Source organism: Mustela erminea, chromosome 2, assembly GCF_009829155.1.
Source record: "Mustela erminea isolate mMusErm1 chromosome 2, mMusErm1.Pri, whole genome shotgun sequence".
Lineage (NCBI taxonomy): Eukaryota > Metazoa > Chordata > Mammalia > Carnivora > Mustelidae > Mustela > Mustela erminea.
In genome coordinates this window covers 11060575-11087082 of record NC_045615.1, presented here as the reverse complement: position 1 = coordinate 11087082, position 26508 = coordinate 11060575, and the positions used below count along the sequence as shown (strand labels likewise).

Sequence of the window (26508 nt, the reverse complement as noted above, 5' to 3'; positions counted from 1 at the left end):
TTTTGTCATGGCCTTTCAAATTTCCACTGCCTGCCACAATGGAATAAAGCATGGACCAGGGGAGCTGGAGTGGCTCAGTCAATTAAGCATCTGCCTTTGGTGCAGGTTATGATCCCAGGGTCTTAGGATCGAGTCCCGCATGGGTCTTCTTGCTCAGAGGGGAGCTTGCCTCTCCCTCTGCCTGTAGCTCCCCACTGCTTGCGCTCATGTTCAGTCTGTCTGACAAATAAATAAATGAAATATTTTTAAAAAATAACAGTAAAGGGGTGTCTGGGTGGCTCAGTGGGTTAAAGCCTCTGCCTTCAGCTCAGGTCATGTTCCCAGGGTCCTGGGATCGAGTCCCGAATCGGGCTCTCTGCTCGGCAGAGAGCCTGCTTCCTCCTCTCTCTCTGCCTGCCTCTTTGACTACTTGTGAACTCTGTCTGTCAAATAAATAAATAAAATCTTTTATATATATATATATATATATATATATATATATATATATATATATATATAAAATAATAAAAATAACAGTAAAAACATGGACCAGATTTACCCTCTCACCTGAAACAACCATGAAAATAGACAAGATATCAAACAAAGATTTACAGACATTGGACAGTCACCAACACGGGACTTCTCATCGCTGAAGGAAGGGAAACAAGCAAGGTGAGCCCTATATTTGCCCTAGCTTACTGCCCAGAGACTTTATAGGATGTAGCACAGGAGAAAGAGCCCAGAAGTCCAGGCTGCCAAGGCAGCTGTAGCTCACAGGAGAGAGTAGTGGAGAGGAATGGCTTACACAAAAATGGAGCTCCAGAGATCTACAGAGGGTCATCCTTGAGTCCTCAGCTGAGTACTGATGAATCCTTGTATGTGATGAAACTACCAGTAACTAGAGAAAGAAACTTCTCAGAAGGTACAGAGGACACAAGCCCTGGCGTTCACCCAAAGCTGGGAATAGCTCAAGTGCCCACCAGGGAGAACAGAAAATCTCATCATATAAGGGCCATTGGATTGAATACTCAAAAGATTACCAACTTATTAATTAGCTCTAAAGATTGTTCAGATTCCACCAGACAAAACTTAAAATGAAAGCAAAACTTTATACTCTTTACAAGTAATTTAGTAGCCTCCTAGAATGAAATTTAAGAATAGATAAAAATACAAAAATATCTAGCACCCATTAAGGTAAAATTTACATTCTCTGCATACAATCAAGACTTACCAGACATCCAGGGGATCCTGGGTGACTCAGTTGATTAAGCATCTACCTTTGGCTCAGATCATGATCCCAGAGTCCTGGGATCAAGACCTGCATTGGGCTTTCTGCTCAACAGGGCTCCCTTTCCCTCTCCCTGGCCTGCTTGTGCTCTTTCTCTCTCTGTCAAATAAATAAGAAATCTTTTTTTAAAAATTTTAACAAAAAGACTAGACTTCTGAAAAGCAGAAAAATACATTTACGATGAAGAGAAAAATAAACCAATAGAAACAGACCCAGAAACTATACAGATTTTAGTAGACAAGAACATCAAATAGTTAGCATAATTATGTGCTGCATGTTTAAAAAACATTGAGCATGTAGAGACATAGAAGATTATTTTTAAAAGACTCAAACCACGAGAGATTAAACAAACAAACAAACAAACAAAACACAATGTCTGAGTATCTTTTGAACACCAACCCTTAATACATTCTGTTACCTCTGCCTGGCATACTCTTCCTCTCCCATTTCATTTGCTAAAATGTATTGTTACTTGGATTCCATCTCTATTATCACTTCCTCAAGGAAAATCTGTCAATCTCCAAACTAGGTCACACCCCTAGGCTACATGATGATATAAATCTATACATGACCAATTTACTGTCTTTATCACAGACATACTTTAGGAGATTACATTAAATATTATTTAGGTAATTGTGTGTTTAATCCCTGCCTCCATTACTGTCACAAACACCAAGCTGACATGAGGTATGTTTGGTTTTGTTCACTATCATTTCCAGTACCTCACCTAGTATTTGACATGTAAAAAAGATTTGACACTTGTGGAAAGAGGGAGGATGGTTGTGGGGGAAGGTGCGGAAATCACCAAGGGAAAGGAAAAAGTCTCTCTACATCTTTTTTTTTTTTTTTTGTCTCTCTTATCTTCAGAAGTGTTTCAACCCAGAAGCATTATATATGTCATAAAGTAAATCCAAAATGGCAGACAGTTTAAATTTGACAGCTCAATTATACAAATCTCAATTAATGTACAAATCTTTTTAAGAAAACCCCAAAAATGTTGTTACTTCTTTAGCTATGGTTCCCAAGAGATACACAGAAGTATATTTCTGGTTCTGACACAGATATCCTTAATCTTTAACTTTATAATACAATTGAACCTGGAACAACACAAGTTTGAACTGCACAGGTCAACTTATATGTGGCTTTTCTCCAATAAATAAATGTATTATCTCTTCTTATGATTTTCTTAATAACGTTTTCTTTTCTCTAGTTTACCTTATTATAAGACTGCAGAAAACCTATAAAATATGTGTTAATCTACTATTGATGTTCTCGGTAAGGCTTCTGGTCAACAGGAGGCTATTTGTAATGAAGTTTTGGGGGGAGTCAAAAGTTATGTTGTAACAACATCAATGGGATACTTACCAATTACGAGATCTTCTCTTGCTGCTTTGTTTCTAACTGGGATCTCAGACAGTAAAGGAGAAATCTGATGGAGACTGCAAAAAGGTACTGTTAGAAGCAATAAAGTTGGAAAATTGGACCAGCTCTTCTTATTGCATATTATAGAGGCTACCATCTCAGAATATCAGGTGGAAAGAAGATCACTGGTTGTACTGGGGCCATATGTGATATGGACAGTTTTTCTTTAACATTGCTTCTCTAGATGACTGCTTTCTTGAAAGGTAATTTAAGTCCCTGATTATTGTCAAAAATTGGTTTTTGAGAGAATATTTAAATTTTGTATTATCATTTGTTGAATATTCAAATGGTAAACTTAATTGGTTTTAAGGTGCATTTTCTTTCAAGATACTGTAATGACTGCCAGTGTTGACTCTCCTACTTAAAATGTGTGATTAACAGGATTCAAATGTTTAAACACTTAACACGAAGCATTTAAACATTTGAATTGGAAGCTAAAAATATGCTCAAATTATGCAAAGATGATTAATGTCCTGCATATCCCTGTTTGTCCCCTAAGCGAAAAAGCATCCATTAGCACTCGAAAATTCTATGTAAGCAGTCACCTGGTCTTCATAGGATGGGACGGTCACTTTGATTTATCTGTCACCTGAAAAGTTACAGACCACCCCAGCTAGAAAAATGGGACCCTCCTCTTCTTCCCAAGCTAGAAATAAAATGCAGGACTGCGACCCTTTAACTGTCACAATTTGCCTTACTAGAATTTTCTCAAAACAGGAAAATAAAATTGCTGTTATCTGTAAAAGTAAAGTGTGCTGTGATGTATCTTGTGCCAAATCTGTATTACTTATGCTAAGGTAACAAACATTACACATCCTTTCTACCCACAACCACTGACGAAAGGTAGTCACAAGGTTCTGCATAACTGAATTAATGCTGAGAAATAAGAGCACCATTATGTCTAGTACAGTCCTTATCTCACTCTTTAAGGATGTGACACTTGAGAAGAGAAATGCCAGCAATTGTGTGTGTGCGTGCGTGTGTGTGTGTGTGTGTGTGTGTGTGAAAGCTCATTTGCCCCTCTTGAATCATTTTCTTGTGGTGTCATGGAAAAAAGAGGTTAGGTTTAATAAAAGAAGAATAGTGCCTTGATGGTACTGCTGAGAGATAAATTGAAACACATTAAAAATCTTTTAAGAGTTTCAGTGAACTTAATAGATGTGGTCTGTGTTCTGACTACTCTACTTGAGAGCTGTATATCTCTCTCCTTCTCGGAATTTCCTATTCTTTGAGACACACAATATTGAAATTAGGCCAATTAACAACCCTACAACATTATTGCATAACAAACCCTAAGTGCTCAAGTGAAGGGAAGAGTCCTACATCTCCCACTTTAAATCAAAATCTAGAAACAATTTAAGCTTAGTGAGGAAAGCCTGTCAAAAGCCAAGATAGACCAAATATTTATCGAATACGCCTCTTGTATCAAATAGTTGACCAAGTTTTGACTGCAAAGGAAAGGCTCTTGAAGGAAATTAAAAGTGCTACTCCACTGAGCACATAAAATGTTAAGAAGGTAAAACAGCCTTATTGCGGATATGGAGAAAGTATGTGTGGTCTGGATAGAAGACCAAACCAAGCAGAGTGTTCCTATAAGCCAAAGCCTAACACAGAGCCAGGCCCCAAATCTCTTCAGGTCGATGAAGGCTGAGAGAGGCGAGGGAGCTGCAGAAGGAAAGTTTGAAGTTGCAGAGTTTGGTCCATGAGGTTTAAGGAAAGAAGTCGTCTCCCTAACAGAAAAGAGCAAAGCCAAGCCACAAAGTGCTGATGGAGAAGCTTCAGTGAGCTTTCCAGGAGATCTAGCTCAGATAACCCATGAAGGTGGCTACATGAAACGACAGATTTTCAGTGCAGATGAAACAGCCTTCTATTGGAAGAGGATGCCATCTAGCACTTTCGCAGCTAGAGAGAAGTCAATGCCTGGCTTCAGAGCTTCAAAGGACAGGCTGACTACTTTGTTAGGTGCTAATGCAGCTGGTGACTTTTAGTTGAAATCAATGCTCATTGACCACTCCAAAAGCCTAGGGACCTTCAGAACTATGCTAAAGGTACTCTACCTGTGCTCTATAAATGGAACAACAAATCTAGATGAGAACACCTCTGTTTACAACATGATTTACTGAGTATTTTAAGCCTACTTTGAGATCCACTGCTCAGGGAAAAAAAAAAAAATCCTTTCAAAATATGACTGCCCATTGACAGAGCACCTGGTCAGCCAAGGGCCCTGATGGAGATGTGAAATAAGATTTATGTTGCTTCCATGCCTACAAACACAACATCCATTCTGCAGCCCATGGATCAAGGAGTAATTTTTACTTTCAGGTCTTATTATTTAAGAAATACATTTTGTAAGTCCACAGCTTCCATCGATAGTGATTCCTGTGATGCACCTGGGCAAATTGGTAAATTGGCACCTGGGCAAATTGAGAACCTTCCTGACAGAATTCATCTCTCTAGATGCCATGAAGAACACTTGAGATTCATGGAAAGAGGTCAAAATGAACAAGAATTTGGAAGAAGTTGATTCCAGCCCTCATGTATGACTTTGAGCTGTTCAAGACCTCAGCGGAGGCAGTAACTGGAGATGTGGTAGAAACAGCAAGAGAACTAGAATGAGAAGTGGAGCCTGAGAAGGGGCTAGATTGCTGCAATTTCATGATAAAACTTGTGCAGATGAGGAGGTTTTTTTTCTTAGGAATGAACAAAGAAAGTGGTTTCTTGAGATCAAATCTACTCCTGGTGAAGATGATGTGAAGATCGTTGAAATGACAGCCATCAATCTAGAATGTTGCATAAATGTAGTTGATAAAGCTGTGGCAGGTTTGAGCAAATGGACTCCACTTCTGAAAGAAGTTCTCTGGGCAAAATGCTATCAGACAGCATCACACACTCTGCAGAAATCATTCTTGAGAGGTAGAGTACATCGATGAGGCCAACTTCATTATTGTCTTATTTTAAGAAGCTGCCACAGCCACCAGCCTTCAGCAACCAGCATTCTGATCAGTCAGCAACCATCAGAGCTTTTTGTTTGTTTCTTTGTTTGTTTTTAAGAATTTATTTATTTATTTTGAGAGAGAGAGAGAGAAAGAGCATGAGTGAAGGGTATGGGGGGCAGAGGCAGAGGAAAAAGCAGGCTCCCTGCTGAGCAGGGAGCTGGATGTGGGACTGAACCCAGGACCCAGGGACTCGATCTTAGGAGCGGAAGGCAGAGGCTTAACCGACTGCACCACCCAGATACTCCATCAACCATCAGTCTTAAGGCGAGACCCTTCACCAGTGAAAGATTATGACTCCCTAAAAGCTCGGATGATGGTTAGAAATTTTTAGTAATAAACTACTTTTTAAATAAAGGTATATACATTGCTTTTTAGACATGATGCACACTCAGTAGACTACAGCAGAGTGTAAACATAAATTTGATATGCACTGGGAAACCCAAAATTTCATGTGACTCTCTTTCTTGCGCTATTCACTTTATTGAGGTGGTCTGCAACCAATCCTGCCATATCCCCGAGGTAAGCCTGTGCAAACTCCTTTCTTTTTTTTATTTTTTTTATTTTTTTTTATTTTTTATAAACATATATTTTTATCCCCAGGGGTACAGGTCTGTGAATCACCAGGTTTACACACTTCACAGCACTCACCAAAGCACATACCCTCCCCAATGTCCATAATCCCACCCCCTTCTCCCAACCTCCCTCCCCCCAGCAACCCTCAGTTTGTTTTGTGAGATTAAGAGTCACTTATGGTTTGTCTCCCTCCTTTCTTATACTCTCTTTGCCTTGCTCCCATTCTCTCTTATACATTTAAGTAATCTTGTCCTGTGCTGCAGACATAAATGCCATTAAGTTCACTGGAGGTAAAGTGTATGCAGAAAGGGCTGTGGGGACAGTTTTGATGCTCATTTTAGCTGCGGCATCTCTAGCAAGTCAATGAAGAGATGTGGGAGATGTAAGGCTCAGTTTCTGGTGAGAAACTCCTATCTAATGACTCTTTCTGGACTTAGGGGAGTTGAAATAGCACAAGTTCATAAGCCAGTCTTGGTCCAAGCTGGAGAAGATTGAGTTAGATGAAGAAAGAAGTGGATGACAATGGGATTTGGAGAGAGTGAGGAATGGAAGCTATGAAAGATGTTAATATCAGTAATAATGATGACGATACCTACAACTCTTTAAACACTCATATGCTAAGGACAGTGCCTCCATAAGAAACCTAGGTATCAACAGATATTTCAAAAACAGTGGTAATATTTTAAAACGTATGTATCTGCAACTTCCAGGAAATGGTTTGAATATCGACCAAAGATTCTTTTATTTTCCTGACTGTTCAATAAGCATTTGCTAAATACATTTTTTTGAGATATTGAATTTTCCTAGAAATCTTTAAAAAAAAAAAAAAACTGTTATACTCATCAGACAAAAGTGTTCGAAATTCCAGGCATTGCCACAAATCATCTTTTCAAAGAAATTTCTTTTGCTTGAGATATTTTGATCATGTGTTTAGATCTCATGATCTAAAAGGAAGGATACTGAAGCCATTACCACATTTTCAAAACCTACTGCAGAAGTATTTAACTGGAGGATGCCGAAGTTGGTGGTAAGTTTTCTGGAAACCTCTGTGCTATCAACATCTGCCTCTTCCAGGCACTCCTAGTTACAAGTTACATCAAGACTCTCCCACCACCGTCAGCTTGTGGTTGACTTGCTGAAGTCAGGGATCCGCTCTAACGTGGATGTCTGGAAGAGTGGGTGTTTGACCAAGTTGGGATTCCAGGACAGTTACCAAGAAAGAATATCTTAATTTCTCATTAATTCAACCAAACTGTAATAGACTCCAACATTTTCTGTTATGTTCTGAGGACACAAAAGACTAAAATATGGCTCTGCCCCTTGAATAATTAATACTCTGATTAGAGAAGTTCAGCCTAGAGGGAAAAAGCTATGATCCCTATAGCATGTTCTAAATCAACTCATGAAAACCCTTTTAAGGAGCAAAATCCTGATTTTCCTACCTAGAGGCCATTTCAATTTATATTTATATTTCAATTCCTCCTAATGTATATAGTATGTACATATTATGTATTATAATAATATATAATATATAGTAATATATAACAATAATAGATATATATTATATTCTCCATCTATATATAGATATGTTATTTATATATATTTTTATATATATGCATTTATATATATATATATATATATATACACACACACACACACACACACACACTACTTATATCTTGTTTCCGTATCTTAGCTATTATGAATAATGCCACAATGAACATGGGAGGGCAGGTGTCTCTTCAAGATACTGATTTAATTTCCTTTGCATATATATCCAGAAGAGGTCTTGCTGGATCCTTCCTACGGGTTCCCCACATGGCTGTACTACTTTAGATTCCCATCAACCATGCAAAACTGATCAGATCTTGAGACAGACAAACCAGGACTTACAAATATGTTCGACCTGCTTCAAGCTGAGTGATCAAGGTCACCTCACCTTGCTGAGTTCCTGTTTCCTTGAGCATAAAAGGAAATATTTCATCATAGGGTGCTGAAGATCTAATGATAAAACCATTTTATAGCACCTAGCACAATGCCAGTCACATACTAGTTACTAAAACAATTTTGCATCTTTTTTTTTTTTTTTCCCTGCTCCCTTGCCCCATTCTACTCAGTTGTGAAATTGGTAGCACAGCTGTCGGCTCACAAAAAGAAATGTACTCATTTGGTCTGTATAGCCATGCTCTTCTAAAAGGGTTTGGAAACAATCTACTCCAGCGTATTCTAACACCCTGTTTCAATGGCGGCATTCATGAAAACCGAGGAATTACCTCTTGCTACTTTGCGGAGAGAACTGAGATGAGGATGAATCAGATGCTGTTAAAGACGCCATCTGAGCACTCAAAAATTGGTTCCATGTAAACAGTAAGTCATGGTCCTCAGGTCACTTCTGTGGACATGCTGGCAGGAGAATGCTCTAACTTCCCCATTACTATTTTAAAGTGTAAAGCATTGAAATTTGCAGTGAGATTAGTTCCAAGGAGCCTCTTCTTTGTAATGCAGTGGACGATTTCTTTTGTGAAAAGATTCAAGCAATTTCTCAGGAATGTGCTGCTTTGGAGTACAGATGCTGAGCACATGAATCAAATTAACTCTTATAGTAAAACATTAATTTATTCCCCTGGTGCTTTTCCCAAAAGTATTAAAAAGAAGTCACTTAAGTATTGTTGCTAGGAAACTCGAGAGACCAACTGCAAAAAAACAAAATGCAACTTATGATCATCTGGGCAAGATCAAGTCTTTTTAAAATTATGGTGATATGTTCCCCTCTAAGGTTTTCTACATATTCATCTTCATGGAAAGTAACACCTAGATTCTGAGTCCCAGGCCTATATCTTCTGACTGTCGGTAGCTATCTGTAATACATATATGCCCTCCGAAAGATTTGCTTCAATCCAGGATAGATTTTTAAGTGGAAAAATCACAAGCAAAGAGGAAAAACAGAAAAAAGTGGGGTTTGAAAGAGTAGGGGTTGGAGATAGTAGAACAAAGAGGAGTAAAAAATACATTTTATGTGAAATTATTGGGCACCTGAACATGTGCCAAGTTTTTAAGAAAAATAAATGTGAAAAAAATTATATGCCCCAGTGGATTCTTAAGAAACACTGTGGATTGGTCAGCTGCCTCTCTTCATTAGCCTCGGTGACCCCAGAGAATTTTCTTTAGAAAATTTTTTAATTTCAAAATCCAAGATCATATTTATTGATTTATTGATAAACATTGAACAGGTCAGGACATTTTAATTGCTTTTTCTCGTTACGAAACAACTGTAGCTACTAACTCATACTATTCATGAGTTAACTTTTATTATTAACTTACAGAACTACAGAGAAAATAAACAATTTTATTCTTCTATTGACCTACGTAACTGAACCAAAGCAGAGTTCATCTGCCCAGTGCGCAGCAAGTCAATAAAAACTGACACGGAGACTTTGCAGTGAAGACAGGCAATTTATTGGCATGTCGTCTCCCAGGTGAATGTTGGGAGCTGATGCTCAAAAGTCCCAAACTCCTTGCAAGTGAGGGTTTTTTAGGGCAAAACTTGGGGCAACAGTCACATGAGAAGGTAGATGCTAAATCTAAAATATTAGATTCTCTCCTCTACTAAGGCAACAATATTAGCTCTTTATTTTAAAACACTCAACCATGCTGAAAGTCTGTTATGACATGGTATCATTGATTATGCTTTATGATCTTCTGATCCCAGTCAGGTCAATTCTGTGGGCATGCTTGAGGACAATGCTCTTTTCCATTACTGATCCCAACCAGACACTCACAGCAAATGGGATTCAATGGGCATCTGCCCCGGGACAAGCACAATACTAAACTCTTCTGAAGCGCTATCACACTCAATCCCCACAACAATGTTACACTGTATTATCATCTCAGCCTCACTGGGGACGTCTCATTACAGACAATCCACTTCTCTCTCCTTGTCTAATGTTCATAAAGTTTGGATGACATTGTAGAAGCAGACTCAAAATTAAATCATTTGTTTGTAAGAATCATTACAATGCTGTGGGACACCTAGGTGGCTCAGTTGGTTAGGTGTCTGCCTTTGGCTCAGGTCCTGGGATGGAGTCCCATGTCAGGCTCCTTGCTCAGCAGGGAGCCTGCTTCTCCCTCTGTTTGCGATTTCTCTCTGACAAATAAATAAATAAAATCTTTCAAAAAAATCATTACAATACCTGACTCATGTGGAAATTTTGCTTTAACTCCACCATGAATGTTCAAGTGAGATTTATTTTTTCAAGATTTTATTTATTTATTTGACAGAGAGAGACACAGTGAGAGAGGGAACACAAGCAACAGGATGTGGGAGAGGGAAAACCAGGCTTCCTGCTGCCTGGGGAGCATGATGTGGGGCTCAATCCCAGGACCCTGCGGAAGGCAGATGCTTAACAGAGGGAGCCACCCAGGCGCCCCTCAAGTAAGATTTTTAATGTGTCTCTTCTACATACACAGTCCTGTATCTGGATATCCATCATTTTTTGTATTATTAAAATGTATCATATACATTTCATATTCTACATATCATATTTTGTAGCATATAAAATGATTATAGAATCGTTAAAATGGGGGCGCCTGGGTGGCTCAGTGGGCTAAGCCTCTGCCTTCGGCTCAGCAGGGAGCCTGCTTCCTCCTCTCTGTCTTTCTGCCCACCTCTCTGCCTACCTGTGATCTGTATCTATCAAATAAATAAATAAAATCTTTAAAAAAAAAAAGAATCATTAGAATGATACCAAAAAAGTAACCTATTCAAATAAATACCTCAAAAGTACCTCAAAAATGTCCTTGATGACAATATATATTTAGAATGAGATGTATGAATAAGTTAACCTCATTAATGAAGAAAAACATAGGATCCCTTGAAACTTAATATTAAGTCAATGGTTCAATTTGCCCCAGCAAATAAATTTTACTGGAAACCCAACAAGTAATACAAGGATTTCCCCCTCAGCTTTATCAAAATAAAAGATAAGGAGTATTTTGAAATATAAGATCATAAAAACAGCAGAATTCTGTTCCTCTACCTCATAAACTGGATTGCTTTAATCTATAAATCTAAAAGAAGACTTTTTCCCAGATAAGAAATAAAGTGCAGTTGAATTTTGTGTAATTATTAGTAGGAAGAGGCAAAAATAAAGGAATTGCTTAATATTTCTGAAAGTTGTTAAGATTTTGAAGCAGAAAATTGTAAATGCCATCCAGAACTTAATGCCAAACTTATTTTTTCTCTGAAATGTTCATTTCCATCCCAGACAGTTAGCCCAAGATTTATTTTTCAGTTTTATTCTGTGTGTAGTGTCTTGCAATGTTGTTTATTAGATGTTTTAACTTACACCAGCGCTAACTTTTTTTAATGAATAGATTTGGATCTTAAACCTTGCTGATCATCAATAATGTCTATCATTACAGATTTTTGTTTGCTAAGGGCAAACCAAATTCAGCCCTTAATCTTCGCAGCTTTCTCTAAAACAAACGCCAAATGAACAAAACCCCAAACCTCTACTGCCATCCAGTGGTGTCTCTGAATTTTATCAAATAAAATGATTTCCTTACTGCAGCAACCCATGATTAGCATTTTAAAAGGAATTTGTCCCCTTAAATTGCTGGAATGTTTTAGGTATTTTAATCAGAAGCAACTAAAATCAAACACTTTTAAAAATAAACCATACATGTCTATTATATGTACATTATTATCAATAATATTATTTTTACCATTGGAACTAAAGGATACATACAGTAAGTAATAGCCCATTTCCATCTATGTTTCACATGTGATTTTTTTAACCTCTTATTATGATACAATTCAAAACTCAGATGTAAAAATAGTATATAGATTCCCATGCAGTGACTGCCAAACCCACCAGCGTGGATAAGAAATTGTTTGTTAGCATTCTCACCAGCATTTGGAGTTTCCAGTTGTTGATTTTTTTTTTCCAAGATTTATTTATTTATTTTAGAGAGGGAGAAAGAGCGCAGAGGAGGGACGGAGGGAGAGGGAGGCAAGCAGACTTCTCCCTGAGTGGGAACCCAGGACCTGGAGAGCATGACCTAAGCTGAAATCAAGAGTTCCAAGCTTGGGGCACCTGGGTGGCTCAGTGGGTTAAGCCGCTGCCTTCGGCTCAGGTCATGATCTCAGGGTCCTGGGATCGAGCCCCACATCGGGCTCTCTGCTCTGCGGGGAGTCTGCTTCCTCCTCTCTCTCTGCCTGCCTTTCTGCCTACTTGTGATCTCTGTCTTCAAATAAGTAAATAAATAAAATCTTAAAAAAAAAAAAAAAAGAGTTCCAAGCTTAACCAACTGAGCCACCTAAGCACCCCAGAAGTTGCCAGTATTTTTAATTTTAGTTATTCTTATAGGAGGAGAGTGATATCTTATTGTGGTTTTGATGTGCATTTTCTCAATACACATTAATGAATGAGCCTGAGTATCCCTTCTTGGGCTTATTGGTCTTAAGAATCTTCTCCTTGGGAAATGTTTATTTATGTCTTTTGTCCATTTTCTAATTGTTCTTTATTGTTGACTTCTGAGAATTCTTTATATACTTTAGGTATAACTCCTTTGTCAGATATGGAGTTTGAAAATATTGTCCCCTAGTGTGTAACTTGTGTTTTTGATTCTCTTAATAAAGTCTTTCACAGAGCAAAAGTTTACTATTTTGATGATATTTAATTTATCAAAAACATTTTTGATGGATCATGCTTTTGATGTCATGTACAAGTCCTAAGTCCTGAAGATATTCTCCTTTGCTTTTTTCCTAATTTATTTATGGTCTTACATTTTGCATTTAAAGCTATACTCTATTTTAATTTTTGAAAAAGTATGAGATTTAGGTTTAAGAGTATTTTCCAGCCCATTGCTGCAGCACCATCTGTGGAGAATCCTTCCATTGAATTATTTCCATACCTCTGTCAAAAATCATTTGTGTACAATATATGATTTTTATCTGGCTATATATTGAACGCATTGCATGACGAATCGCAACAACAATCTTTTGATGAAGCTAATATAGAAACATCAATCAGAGATGATTTTATAAAAATGAAAAGGAAAACTCAATAAAATTGAATGACTTAGTATGAAAACATAGAAAATTATTCCAAATGAGAAATTGAATCTTATGTAATAATCACCTACTAGGTTACAGCTGAATTTTATTTTATTTTATTTTATTATTTTTTTAAAGATTTTATTTATTTATTTGACAGAGAGGGGCAATGCACAAATAGGGGGAGCAACAGGCAGAGGGAGAAGCAAGTCTCTTGCTGAGCTAGGAGCAAAATGCGGGGCTTAGTCCCAGGACTCCGGAATCATGACCAGAGCTGAAGGTGGATGCTTAACTGACTGAGCTACTCAGGTGCCCCAGTTACAGCCTAATTTTAAAAGAAAAGCTATATAACAAAGTAGCAGAGAGAGCAGGGTCTCTGCAATGACTTTTAGGGTTTAAATCCCAGTTAGGCCTTTTATCAGCTACAGGACCTTGGGGCCCTAGCTACAAAAACTTTTAATGTGTGATTTTGCATTTCCAAAACATAAATAATAATCCACCTATCTCCTTGTGTTGCTGCTAATAGATGTAAAACACTTACTTAGGACAGTGCTTGACATATTAAGAATGTGGTAAATGCCAGCTATCATTAATCAAATCTGATAAAATACATCTGATAATTCCAGGGACAACTTGAATCAAACCTATCTTTTAGCATAAAATACATTCATCGTAAATCTTAAACAAGTTTCCAAGTCCATTTCCTCACTCCAAAAGATTATTATGAGGAACAAATGAGCTCAAGCATTAGGAGAGTGTATCACCATGCTCAGTTACAAAGTATAAAATCCTTTAGCAAAGACTACCTTTCTAAAATGTAAAATACTACTTGTCATATTTTATTAGGATCAATAAGATCAAATGTTTCTGAAGCCTTAATGTATATATAAAGTATTATGTTAGCTACAAGGATTAAAAAGGAATAAAGATGGTCCTTGTGCTAGATCACATCTTCTAGGCTACAGGCAAAATAGGAGCAAACAAAATAGAAAAAGGAGGGAAGCTATTACTCCCCATGGCTTAATGAGACTAAGCAGGTTCAATACCCATAAAGCTCAAATGTAGTTAGAGTGCTGGAGAATTCCAACACCAACAACTCTATTGACCCAGTTTTTATTTTATTTTTTAAAAAGATTTTATTTATTTATTGGAGAGAGAGAGAGAGTAAGAGCATGAGTTGGGGAGGGGCAGTGGGAGAAGCAGACTCCCCACTGAGCAGGGAGCCCTGAGGCAATTGATTCAGGGCCCCATCCTGGGACTCAGGGATCATGACCTGAGCCTCAAGGCAGACACTTAACCCACTGAGGCACCCAGGCACCCCATCTACTGACCCAGTTTTTAAAGACAGGGCCAACATTTATGGGGCACCTGGGTGGCTCTGTTGGTTAAGCAAACGCCTTCGGCTCAGGTCATGATCCCAGGGTCCTGGGATCGAGCCCTGTGTCCTTACCCATCAGGGAGCCTGCTTCTCCCTCTCCCTCTGCCTGCTACTCTGCCTGCTTGTGCACTCTCTTTCTCTGTGTCAAATAAATAAATAAAATTTTAAAAAATAAAATAAAATAAGAAAATAAAAATGGGGTCAACATTTAGCACACTCATGATAATAAAGTTTCTCTGATATCCTAAGAGAAAGAAACACAGATTAAGGAAATCTGCTGCAGGAGAACAGCAGTTTGATCAACTGAATTAGCATACACAAGAATTGATTTCCAACAAAGAAAATTCCATGTGGGTCTTTAAAGCACTGTGACTGCTTATCTGTTATAAAGATAATAATCTAATTCATAATTTATTGATAATTACTCATATTTGCTGATAAAATTGATAGGATTTTTAAAAATAGATCATTATTTTGAGGCCAAAGTAGAGTAGACTACTTGTCTACTGAGTTTCTGGAGTCTCCTATCAACATCCTAGGGTGAGCCAAATCACTGGCCCACACCACTGCTACCCCCTGTCGACTCACCAGTTTGTGGCATATGAAGAGTGACACCTCGTTGATTCAGCGCACTTCACTGACAGCAAATACCTCCTTTGTCAGGTAGAAGCAGAGAAGCAAGATGACTCAGAGAAGCCAACTGAATCTGTTACAGGCAAAGCCAAAGGCTGCCCAGGAAGGAGTTTCTAGGAAAGAAAAAAATAAAACAAAACAAACATATTATAGTAAGTTTAAGATTAAAAAAAAAAGAAAGCTGTTCATATTCATGCTTGAAACTCAAAGTTTCTTTTAATCAGAGGAAACAAACTGAGGGTTGCTGCAGGTGGGGGGTAGAGGGATGGGTAAACTGGGTGACGGACGTAAAGGAGGGCACGTGACGTAACGAGCACTGAGTGTTCTGAGACTGATGGATCACTGACCTCTACCTCTGAAACCAGTAACACATTATATGTTAATTAATTGAATTTAAATTTAAAAAATGGAAAAAAAAAAAGAAACTCAAAGTGTCCTCTTGACTTCATCACTTTTTTCATCCTACTCTTTTTTTTTTAAGATTTTATTTATTTATTTGACAGAGAGAGATCACAAGTAGGCAGAGAGGCAGGCAGAGAGAGAGGAGGAAGCAGGACTCGATTCCACGACCCTGAGATCATGACCTGAGCCGAAGGCAGCGGCTTAACCCACTGAGCCACCCAGGCGCCCCTTTCATCCTACTCTTAATCTTAAAAAAAAAAAAGTAGCATTATTCTCTTTTTCCTGTGTATTACTTTGTTGTGTATTTAATAGTTTGAAGACGGTAGATCTTAGAGCTGGGAAATATATATGTATTTCTTTTCAGGATTATGTCCACATTTTTTTCAAAAGAAAGAGTCTTAACAGCATAGCAAAGAGCTGAATGGTTAGCTGAAGCTGAACCATCTCTGGCATGGGAGCAGGAAAGAGAACTTGCTCACTGGAGTGCAAACTCAGAACATTCTCAAGTTTGCTGGGAGCGAGCCAAAACACTCAGGCATGTTTCTTTTAACCAATGACAAACTGTCTCTCTTTTTCCTCCCATGTAAATAAGGTTCACAAACCGGAGGAAGTGTAATCATAACCCATCGGGAGGGAGAGCGGACATAGGGATTGAGTCCAAGATTGCTGTTACCCTGTGGAAATGAAGGGGCATTGTTCATTTTTGGCATTTTGAAAATAACTCGTAAGACAAGACTATCTGTACAAAGCTTTATATCGATCAAAGTATTCTCACGTATATTATTTAACTTTCACAACCTTGATGTAAATAGCAAAGACAAAATTGAATCAGTAAAATTAAATGCACAGCAGAACTTTGGGTTCCATTTTGCTTTCTAGGAAGCTCTGAATAATCTTTGAAACAGAATTGCTGTTCTCTTGGATAACACAAGAAATGATTGTATGCATGCAAAGAAATAAAAAAAGAGTGGAAAATTATATTAGAGTTAACCAAACAGATCCACTTATATGCAAACAGCAATCAGCAGAACAAAGTAAACTTCACTGGCAAATCTTACGACTCATTGTCAGCACTAAAATGTCAGGCAAATGATATACAAACCTGTATTCTTGATCTCTTAAATTAAATAGTTCTACTTTCCTGAAGGAAAAGGAAAGGTTACATTGCCTGAAGAATTGAGCTCTCATTAACCCTTTCCTCTAGGTAAAGAACACCACCACATATCTCTGTCATAAAGTAAAAAGTAGAGTCAAGTCCAGTTAGTGAGAAAAAGAGTATGAGAAATATTTTTTTTAATTTTTTTTGAAGATTTTATTTATTATTTGACAGAGATCACAAGTAGGGAAGAGAGGCAGGCAGAGAAAGGAGGGAGACAGGCTCCCTGCTGAGCAGAGAGCCCGATGTGGGGCTCCATCCCAGGACCCTGAGATCATGACCTGAGCCGAAGGCAGCGGCTTAACCCACTGAGCCACCCAGGTGCCCCGAGTATGAGAAATCTTAAGAAGAGAAAAAGAACGAGGAGAATTGGCAAATGTTGAGAAGGTTCAGGAGAGGTGGGTGGAGGGATGGGTGCACTCAGCGAAGGAAGGGGATTACAAGTACACTTACGCTGATGAGCACTGAGTAACACAGAGAGTTGTTGAATCACTATATTGTACACCTAAAACTAGCACTATATGCTAATTATAGTGGAATTTATTTTTTAACATTTTATTTATTTATTCATTTATTTGTCAGAGAGAGTGAGCACAAGCAGGGGGAGCAGCAGGCAGAAGGAGAGGCAGGCTCCCCACTGAGCAGGGAGTCCAATGCAGGGCTTGATCCCAGGAGTCTGGGATCATGACCTGAGCAGAAGGCAGATAGCTTAATGGACTGGGTCACCCAGGCGTCCCAATTATAGTGGAATTGAAATTAATTAATTAGTTAATTAATTTCTAAAAAATGTTCAGGGGAATGTGGTACTTAAACTCTGTATTGAGAAATGGGTAAAATTTAGATAATCAAACAGAGGAACAAACAAGATGTTCCAAGTAAAGGGAAAAGCATGTCTGGGATACGACTAGTAAACCAACTTGCATGATGTGGAATGATCACATTATGGACAAATAGACATAAAGTTACCTAAGCCTGGACAAGCCAGAAGGAACCACAAGGTCCTAGACAAAGGTGAAGTTAAAATTTTATTTATTCTTTTGAAAATGGGGAAGTTGAGACGCCTGGGTGGCTCAGTCATTAACCGTCTTCCTTTGGCTCAGGTCATGATCCCAGAGTCCTGGGATGGAGCCCCATCTGGAGCTCCCCGCTCCACAGGAAGCCTGCGTCTCTCTCTGCCCCACCCCTGCTTCTGTTTCTTCTCTCGCTGTGTCTCTTTCTCTGTCAAATAAATACATAAAATCCTTAAAAAAAAAAAAGGGAAAGTTATTGATGGATTTTAATAGGAAAATGACATCATTAAAGGCATTGTTTGGGAAAATTAACCTCATACTGGTATGCAGTCTGAATGAGGGAAGGGTGAAACCAGAGGCTGGAGGACTAGTTAGGAGGTTACAGCAAGTGTCCCCTTAGAGGTCAAGGTCTGACCTTAGCACAGGGAATGGGAGTAAGAAGGCAGGAGGCTGACTGCGGATTGGGACTGGCACCCAGCGTTTACAACGTGACGCCACTGTCTGAGTTTCATCTGATCCTCTTAAACTGCCCTGTGAGGTGAACACGAAACAAACTGCCCAAGGTCAATGTACCAAGTATTTGATAGGTGTGTCACATTGAATACACCCTCTGTACAATTACCTCTGCCAGAGAAGCTTGAATAAAGATCAAGGAGGAAAGAAATACGTTTTCTTTTATCACCAGGAGATTTAGCCTGGCCTGTGAGCAAACTCCAGACAGAACTCAAAATTCCTGGATAACTAGGCTACCCATACACCTGTTGAGGCTGGTCCCTTTTCTGAATTACTCAAAGAAGTATTTCTTAGAAATTAAAAAAAAATCATAGTAAACATTTTATTATAAATATATTGAAAGAACAAATCCACTGAAATTTCTAGATGGCCTTACATTTCTTTCTGTACTCAGACCTTGGTTCTCATCATTCACATTCTGTGTACACAGGCATCTATCTCATGTCTCTTTTACTAATAAGAAAATGAAGCCTTGGGAATGCAAGCAACTTATCCAAGGTCAAGCTGGTTTGTTATAATGATCTAAACAAAATTACCATTTTGTCAATTAAGCCCTAGATTATTTCCAGTACACACCACCAACTCATGCTATCTAGAGATCATTTATTTTTACTTAGAGAAAAAGAAAAAAGAGTGTGGCTGATAATAATGAACTATCTCTACTATTTTATGCTTATTTTGCTATAAGCACTTCTGAATATTGAAATGTCTTCTGAGAGTTCCTCATCAAACATTTGATTTATCATTATCTGAAAGAAATAGCTTATTATTTTTCGCTCCATATATCAACAGGATCATTTTCCTGACTTTCATTATCATCAAGGGGCCCAGGCCTCTGTTAAAATCAATGATGCTCATCTCGTTAGTCATGAAGACATTGCACAATGCTGGATTCTTCAAGATGTAAGGGTGAAAACAATGTATGTGTCTTTCTTTCCCCATTAAAGCTTAAACCACTCATTTTATATATCTGCCTTTAAATACTCAATTGTATAGGCAATTTGAGTTCTAATTGTGCTAAAGAAAAGAGTTCAATAACAATGGATTATTCTCACCACAGGGAGAGGATAGAAATGAAATAGAAAAGAGCTAGCAAACTCATGTTACCCACACAGTTTCATGGAACTATGAATTTCTAGCCACAGAAAATTACAATATTTATCATACAGCAGAAACTGTTAAAATTAATGAATGGAATTAATTGAAGGGCTAAATGAAGTTTCTATAAAACTGGAATGAGCAAACTGGTTGCAAAGAAGTGTGTCTATAATAAAAAGAAGGAAAATTCTGTCTCCAGTAATCAGTTCACATTTACTTGTGGTTTGCAAGATCCCTAAATTATGAGATAGAACAGTTTCTGTAAAGGTTTACTTACAAAATAAATGTTCTGATAAAAATAATGTATATTTCAAATAATTCTTGCAGATTAAAAAAATTTAAAAGCTTGATCATTTTGATAACTTTGGAATAAAGTCTGCTCTAGGGGTGCCTGAGTAGCTAGGTTAAGTGGCTGCCTTTGGCTCAAGTTATGATGTTGGAGTCCTGGGATTGAGTCCCGCATCGTGCTTCCTGCTCAGCAGAGTGCCTGCTTCCCCCTCTGCCTCGTGCTCTCTCTTTCTCACTCTCTCTTTCTCTCTCAAATAAATAAATAAAATCACACACACAAAAAAGTTTGCTCTATTTAAGAATACCACCCTACTGCCTGGTTCACAGAAAGATGATGAAATAAACTAACTTTTATTTGACTGACACATTGTAAAAGAAGAAATTAATGATATTGAGGGACTCTTGGAGGTCTGACAGTTGTTTTTCTTTTTTAATGTTTCTTGGGAGTTGCATGTACAATGTAAAGTAGACTTATTTTTAAACAAAGAACAGATATACTCCCAGTAACACTCTCACATCTAACTCGATCTAATTATCAAATTGATTGACAGTTTATATTAGGATACAGTAGGAGAGATTCCTGAGGAACATGAGCACAAAACCATTTTCTCATCTATAACTTGATTTGTGAGTGTAGCATTGGTGTTACCAAATGGAAAAATGTGGACTTTTCCTCCATACCACATTCAAAACTTTACTGACCTGATACTAGACACATCAAAAATTAAACTAGAACCTCAGACAGATTTGATGCTGACTGGAAATCCATGATATAATCTTACCAACATATGAGGATCTGTTGTACAGGATGCAATCTCAGAGTTTAACATCAGCTGCTCAAATATTTGCTCTATAATGACTCCTCCCTGCCCCAAACCCATCTTATGAGCATGAGTCAACCAGGATATGCTGTCTGTCTCCAGTAAACATCTTCTGGGAGTGGCGAGGAGCCTTCAGGTGACACTGAGGGTGTAGGACATTTCACTGCAATGTCAGTGCATGACTACGCACAGGTAAAATTTGCTTCCATCAATAAGGCTGACATGATTGCAGCTGGCTTGGTCTGGATTTGCTCTGAATGTGAGCTTCTCCCTCACTTCCGGTTCAAGTTACAGAGACCACCAAAGAAGGAATCAGGAACCTGGAGCATAATTTAGTTGGGGGATCTCAGAGAAGAAAGGATGAAGCGGTCAAAATGAAGGACATAATGTCACTGGATGCAGGAAGAAACTTTTTCTCTGAATGAAATTTTTAAAAATGACACTTGACTTTGTAGTCAAATTTGCAAGAAACTCAACTGCTTTAAAAATACTTGTGTGAGAAGAATGGTTTAAAAATAGTTTTATAAGGCACCTCCATTTAAAGAAAGAAACTTACATCATCATGATCTCTCGTAGGTGAGAGTCATTGAGTATGGAGGCACAGTGATGTATTTGATTTAGGAAAAGTCAAGACTGAGTACAGATAAACAAAGATGATCTGGAATATTATTAGTTTAAATTGAAGGATTGAACTGAAGAATTTTATTACAGATTAAAAATAATAGCACACTAATTGAGTGAACTTTGAAACAATGTGAACTTTTTCTTGTGTCTTTACAAATTGGTGTTAAGTCCTGTGCCTTACCAGAAGTCATATGACCCTTAGTGGTTTAGATAAAATTGGATTGAAGCCCATATTTCCATTTGCTACAGAGGTCCAAAGGCACACCATGATTGTTGGCTACTTTCTGGACAGCTTACTACCTCATGACTTCCTCTGCTTCTTGGGTTCTTGTTCCACACATACTGACCGAGTTCTGCCTAATCTCACCAGGGGTATAGAACAGCTCCTCTAGTGTGTCAAACCAAAGCATTATGAGCATATGTGATTTTACTGAATAAAAACGCATCAGTTATGGTACTGTCCTCTCCCCTAAGTCCATTTTTAACTACTTACCAGAAGTTTCTCTCCTGGCTTTTTTTCTCCACTTTTCCATTTTGTTGACTTAGTAAGGTTTGTGTATATAGTCTGATCTTGGTGCGGCTCTCTATCTCTGGCTAGGTAAGAGTTGCTCTTCTCATTATGGCACAGGAGAGGGAAAATCTATGGCCTGCTTTTCAGGAAGGAAGAGGGCTCTTCTTACATTCCCTTTTTCTCAATTGCCTTCAGCTCAAAATAATCAATATGCCATGATGGCTTATTTGGAGGTAGCAAAGATATCCTGATCTCTTTCACAAACAAGTGAGGCATCTTTCTCCCTGCTTTACAGATGAGGATTCTAAAACAATGCTAGGAAACCTCCTCCACGTGACTCTGGATTAAGTGGGGAGGCCCATAAAAATACTCAGTTCTGGTGGCTCCTACTCATACGTTTCACAATGCTTTCTTATATGGCAGCCAAGAGTCAACACAATTCTCTGAACATCTATAATATGCATTTTGAAACTTGACTATATATCATTTTGTAGTATTTCTTAGGAGCCTTTTCTCCCTGACAAGAGAGTAAGATCTTCTAGGACCAGCACTAATTAGTGAACTTCTCCTCCTCTATACCCAAGATTAAGAACCAGTCACCATATTTAACAAGCATTTTTAAATTTCTTTAAGCTAGTTTTACCCTTCTGTGAATAATAGGATAAAACCATCCTGTACAGGGGCACCTGGGTGGCTCAGTGTGTTAAGCCTCTGCCTTCAGCTCAGGTCATGATCTCAGAGTCCTGGGATCAAGTCCCGCATCACTTCGGGCTCTCTGCTTGGCAGAGAGCCTGCTTCCCCCCTCTCTCTGCCTGCCTACTTGTGGTCTCTCTCTCTCTCTCTCTGAAATAAATAAATAAAATCTTAAAAAAAATCTTGTACAGATTTTATAATACATATGGCTTTATTGGTATCTTTAAACTATCAGGAACAGGATTAAAACAAGAGGAATACACATTTGAGCAAATTATTTGGAAGCATCATCACTCAGGATTAACTTTTAGCAAAAATTCTATGAAATGCAGTTTCACATACATAAGTCAGAAAATCCCATATTCCCCTTTTTGTCATTTTGGAACATTCTGAGGAGTTCTTTCCCCAAGGATACCTACAGTGGTCATCAGGAGCCCAGGGGCATATTATGGCCCCTCCCCCCACTTATCCTTCTGAGTTATTAGTCAAATAAAACTATTTAGTTGAATGGTATTAAGAAAGAAAGAAAGAAAGAAAGAAAGAAAGAAAGAAAGAAAGAAAGAAAGAAAGAAAGAAAGAAAGAAAGAAAGGAAGGAAGGAAGGAAGAAAGAAAGAAAAAGTGGGAGGGAGAAAGGAAGGAAGGGGGAAAGAAGGAAGGAAGGAAAAAGGAAGAAAGGAAGGCAGGCAGGAAGGAAGCAGGGAGGAAAGAGAGAGAGGGAGAGAAAAAAGAAAATAGGTTGAAGATAACAGCTATGAATATTTAACCACTCATGATGTATCTTATGCTGTTTCTTTTATTTATATTCTCTCTCTCTCTTTATCTGGGAAAAGGGAAGGGGAAAAGAGGGAGTGGTTAATAAGAGAATGTTAGAAATAATATAACACAGTTAACTAGAACATTCTTTGGCTTTTATTATGTCTTTTATGCCTCCTTCCTCCAAGCAGGCTTAAAATCTTCTATTTCAGAATTTATACTTTTTAGTGCTTTTAATGGGTTTAGACATCTTCCTCTGCCAGACTCTAATCTTTAGCACAATTGATAATTTTTTCAAAAATATTTGTGAAATAATGGATGAATAATTACCAAATCGAAGGAAATTCCTCAGTTTTCCTCTGTAGTTTATCCTAATATTCGAAGTAGTTGGTTCCATGAGGGAGAGTGTGGGTATTGAGTCCCTTCAAAGAAGGCAGGGTACTTTCTCCCTCATTCCACAGGGCACCTGGCAATACCTGGGCTATTTGGATGCACTGTGACATTCCCTGCAAACAAGAACCAAACAAAGCCCTCTTATCTACCGAGTCTTTTGAGTTATATCCTAACAGTTGCAGAGAGGTGATGAAAACAGAGATGCTGTGTGTGCAAGTTCTAAAAGTTGGTTAGAACTTGCACACACAGCATCTCACAACACAAGGAGAGCTCGCCCTCCAAACATCACCTCCTTCCCAGGAGAATCAGCTGGCACAGCCCCTGGTGTTCAGGGAACCCCTCAAAGAGTACAACTGGGAAAAATCAGAATGAGATTCTGATGTTGAATTTGTGTTTCATTGAGTTTGATTGCCTCTTTCCAATGCTGGAAAAGACAACACAATAGAAGGCTAAATTTTCCTTCCTAGGATTTCTCTGCTACACTTTTTCCTTCCACAGAGACAATTTTACAGTCAGCCTAATCCCAACCTCAATTTTTTTTTTTTAAGTGTGGAAAGGCTGATCAATCTCTGCCCCTGAATAACCCTAATAGATACACCAACATGATAGGCAAAATTTAGGATAAACATTTGGATATGCTCAGCGAAGGCAAATCTGTGGCAACTGGCTGACAACTTCTGGTCCTTGGGAGAAGCTGAGGAGTTCAAGTGAAGGGATGAGTTGTAGGATGAGGCTTTTGTGCCTTTGACACAGGAATGAAGGGGATCCTTCAGAGCCTGGAGGAAGAAAAGCATCGTATGATATGGCCTCGAGTGCCCAGTTATGGCAGAGCGAGACACGTGGGTAACGTATTGCCCCTCAAGCGACTGGTCTCCAAATGTAGCCTTTTCATAGATGTTCCAACTGGAACAGCTTTCATTTTATATACTTCTTTAAGAAGAGATCCATTGTGATTATCTTGAAATGGAACATCAGAAACTCATCAACTTTATGTCTTTCACTCACCTGGAGTTCAAAGTATTGTAGCAGCTCTGTTTCTTTTCTGTAAGGAACTGCTCCAGGTTGACCCCGAGTTTCCCTATATGAAGTAAATTGAACAGTTAGGGGTTTACGAGATTTAGCACATGAACCGAACGTCTACATTAAGCACTGTGTTGAGTTGGAATTACTTGCTGTTGGAAAATGAACTGCTATAATAGTTCAGAGTGAACACTGAGTTTTGTCAAAAATCTGTCACTTTCAATGACAATGAAAATTACATTTAAGGAAGAGAGCTGTTTCTGGCTTTGCAAGATGTGGTTTCCTCTGTCTCATATAAAATGAATCTGGGGAAGTAATCAGGGAATGTCAAATGCCCACTGATGAAATCGGAAGGTTACTTAAGAATTACAAGTTGAGGGCACCTGGTGGGTCAGCTGGTTAAGCGACTGCCTTCGGCTCTGATCATGATCCTGGAGTCCTGGAATTGAGTCCCGCATGGGGCTCTCTGCTCGGCAGGGAGTCTGCTTCTCCCACTGACTTTTCTCCACTCATGATCTCTCTCTCTTTCAAATAAATAAATAGAATCTTAACAACAACAAAAAAAAATAGAATTGCTAGTTGATTTCTTTTTGTTTTGTAGTCACTTTTTAATTTCATTTCTCAGAAACAATGCGCATGACTCTTTCTGTGAAAGCACAATTACCAATCGAAACTGCATTAGATTTTTAAGCTGTTGAATTGAATTTGGTGCTTTGACACAGTCGTTTACTAAACAGTTTAACATCAAGCTATGGCAACATGAAGACACTCTTAGTGGGTCTGTAGCAATAGCAAAACTACCTCAGCTCGTCTGCAAATAGCAAATAGCTCTTGCTCTTTGTAAACAAAAATATTTTCACACCTGGTGTAATGTTGCCTTTTTTGTTTGTTTGTTTGTTTTTAAATGTACATCTTCATGAAATAAATATGAGACCAGAAGGCTCTATTTTAGCGAAAGAGGCCATCAAACCAGGTCTAGCTCCTGAGGTGGAAGCATGGAGGTCTCATTTTCTCAATTCCTTCCCTTCACCCACACAGCGTTCTTTTACCTAAGAAGGGCGGTCAGATTTTATGAACATAAGAAGGGCAGTCAGATTTTATGAACAAAACAGGAGAGGGAATTGAAATTACTGAGCCTAAAGCAATAGGATTTTGGACAGTGGAGAAAAATCGCCTGGGAAATATTATAGCCTTGTTGTCAGAATCTTGGGGTCACAGAGGAAGTTGAATAAAGAGGCCTACCGGGACCCATAGATAAAGTAGGGATAGAAATAACATATGGTAAGAGCGTGAGAGGAATCTGTCTGCCTCTCAAATAATTACTGTCATTTTATGCACACAGGTGGACAAAAGAGCAACAGGCAACCAGTTAGTCTAATACACGATGAAGACCTTTACACAGTTGTAACAGTTACCAAGCTTCTCAATTACCTCTATGGTGCTGAGTATAAATATTTCATTTCAAAAATATTTTTTTCAAATGTTTTAAATCCTCTGTGGGAAAAGGAAGAAGAAAGAGGAAGGGGAGGGGGAAGTGGAGGAGAAAACAGAGAACAGCAAGCTAAGCCACTAGAGGTACAAAAATGTACAGAACTCGGTCTGCATACATGAGGAATTCAGCCTTTGAAGGAAAGTATTATAGATAGGGAGATGGACAGATCAATTACAATGTAGCCTGGTAAATGCTATCACAGAGCTGGGAAGAGAATGCTCATGGAGGGCAGGGCAAGTACTTTTTCTTGAGGGAAGTCAGGGTTCTCACAGTATGTGAGATGGAGATTGAAGAAATAACAGCAATTTGCCGAGGAAGGTGGGGGAGAAAATTCAAGTCACGGGGGACAGTGGGAGCAGCTGGGTGACTCAGTCCATTAAACATCTGCCTTTGGCTCAGGTCATGAT

General features: G+C 38.4%; 1 long non-coding RNA gene across 1 annotated transcript; it reads right to left on the bottom strand.

The window, feature by feature from the left end:
* Window positions 1-15289: 15289 nt before the first annotated feature.
* On the bottom strand, window positions 15290-25069 carry LOC116584226. Its single transcript, XR_004283100.1, has 3 exons — window positions 24595-25069; window positions 23527-23702; window positions 15290-15439 (listed from the first exon to the last, which is right to left on the bottom strand). It is a non-coding gene; the product is annotated as an uncharacterized LOC116584226 (long non-coding RNA).
* Between the last annotated feature and the right edge of the window lie 1439 nt (window positions 25070-26508).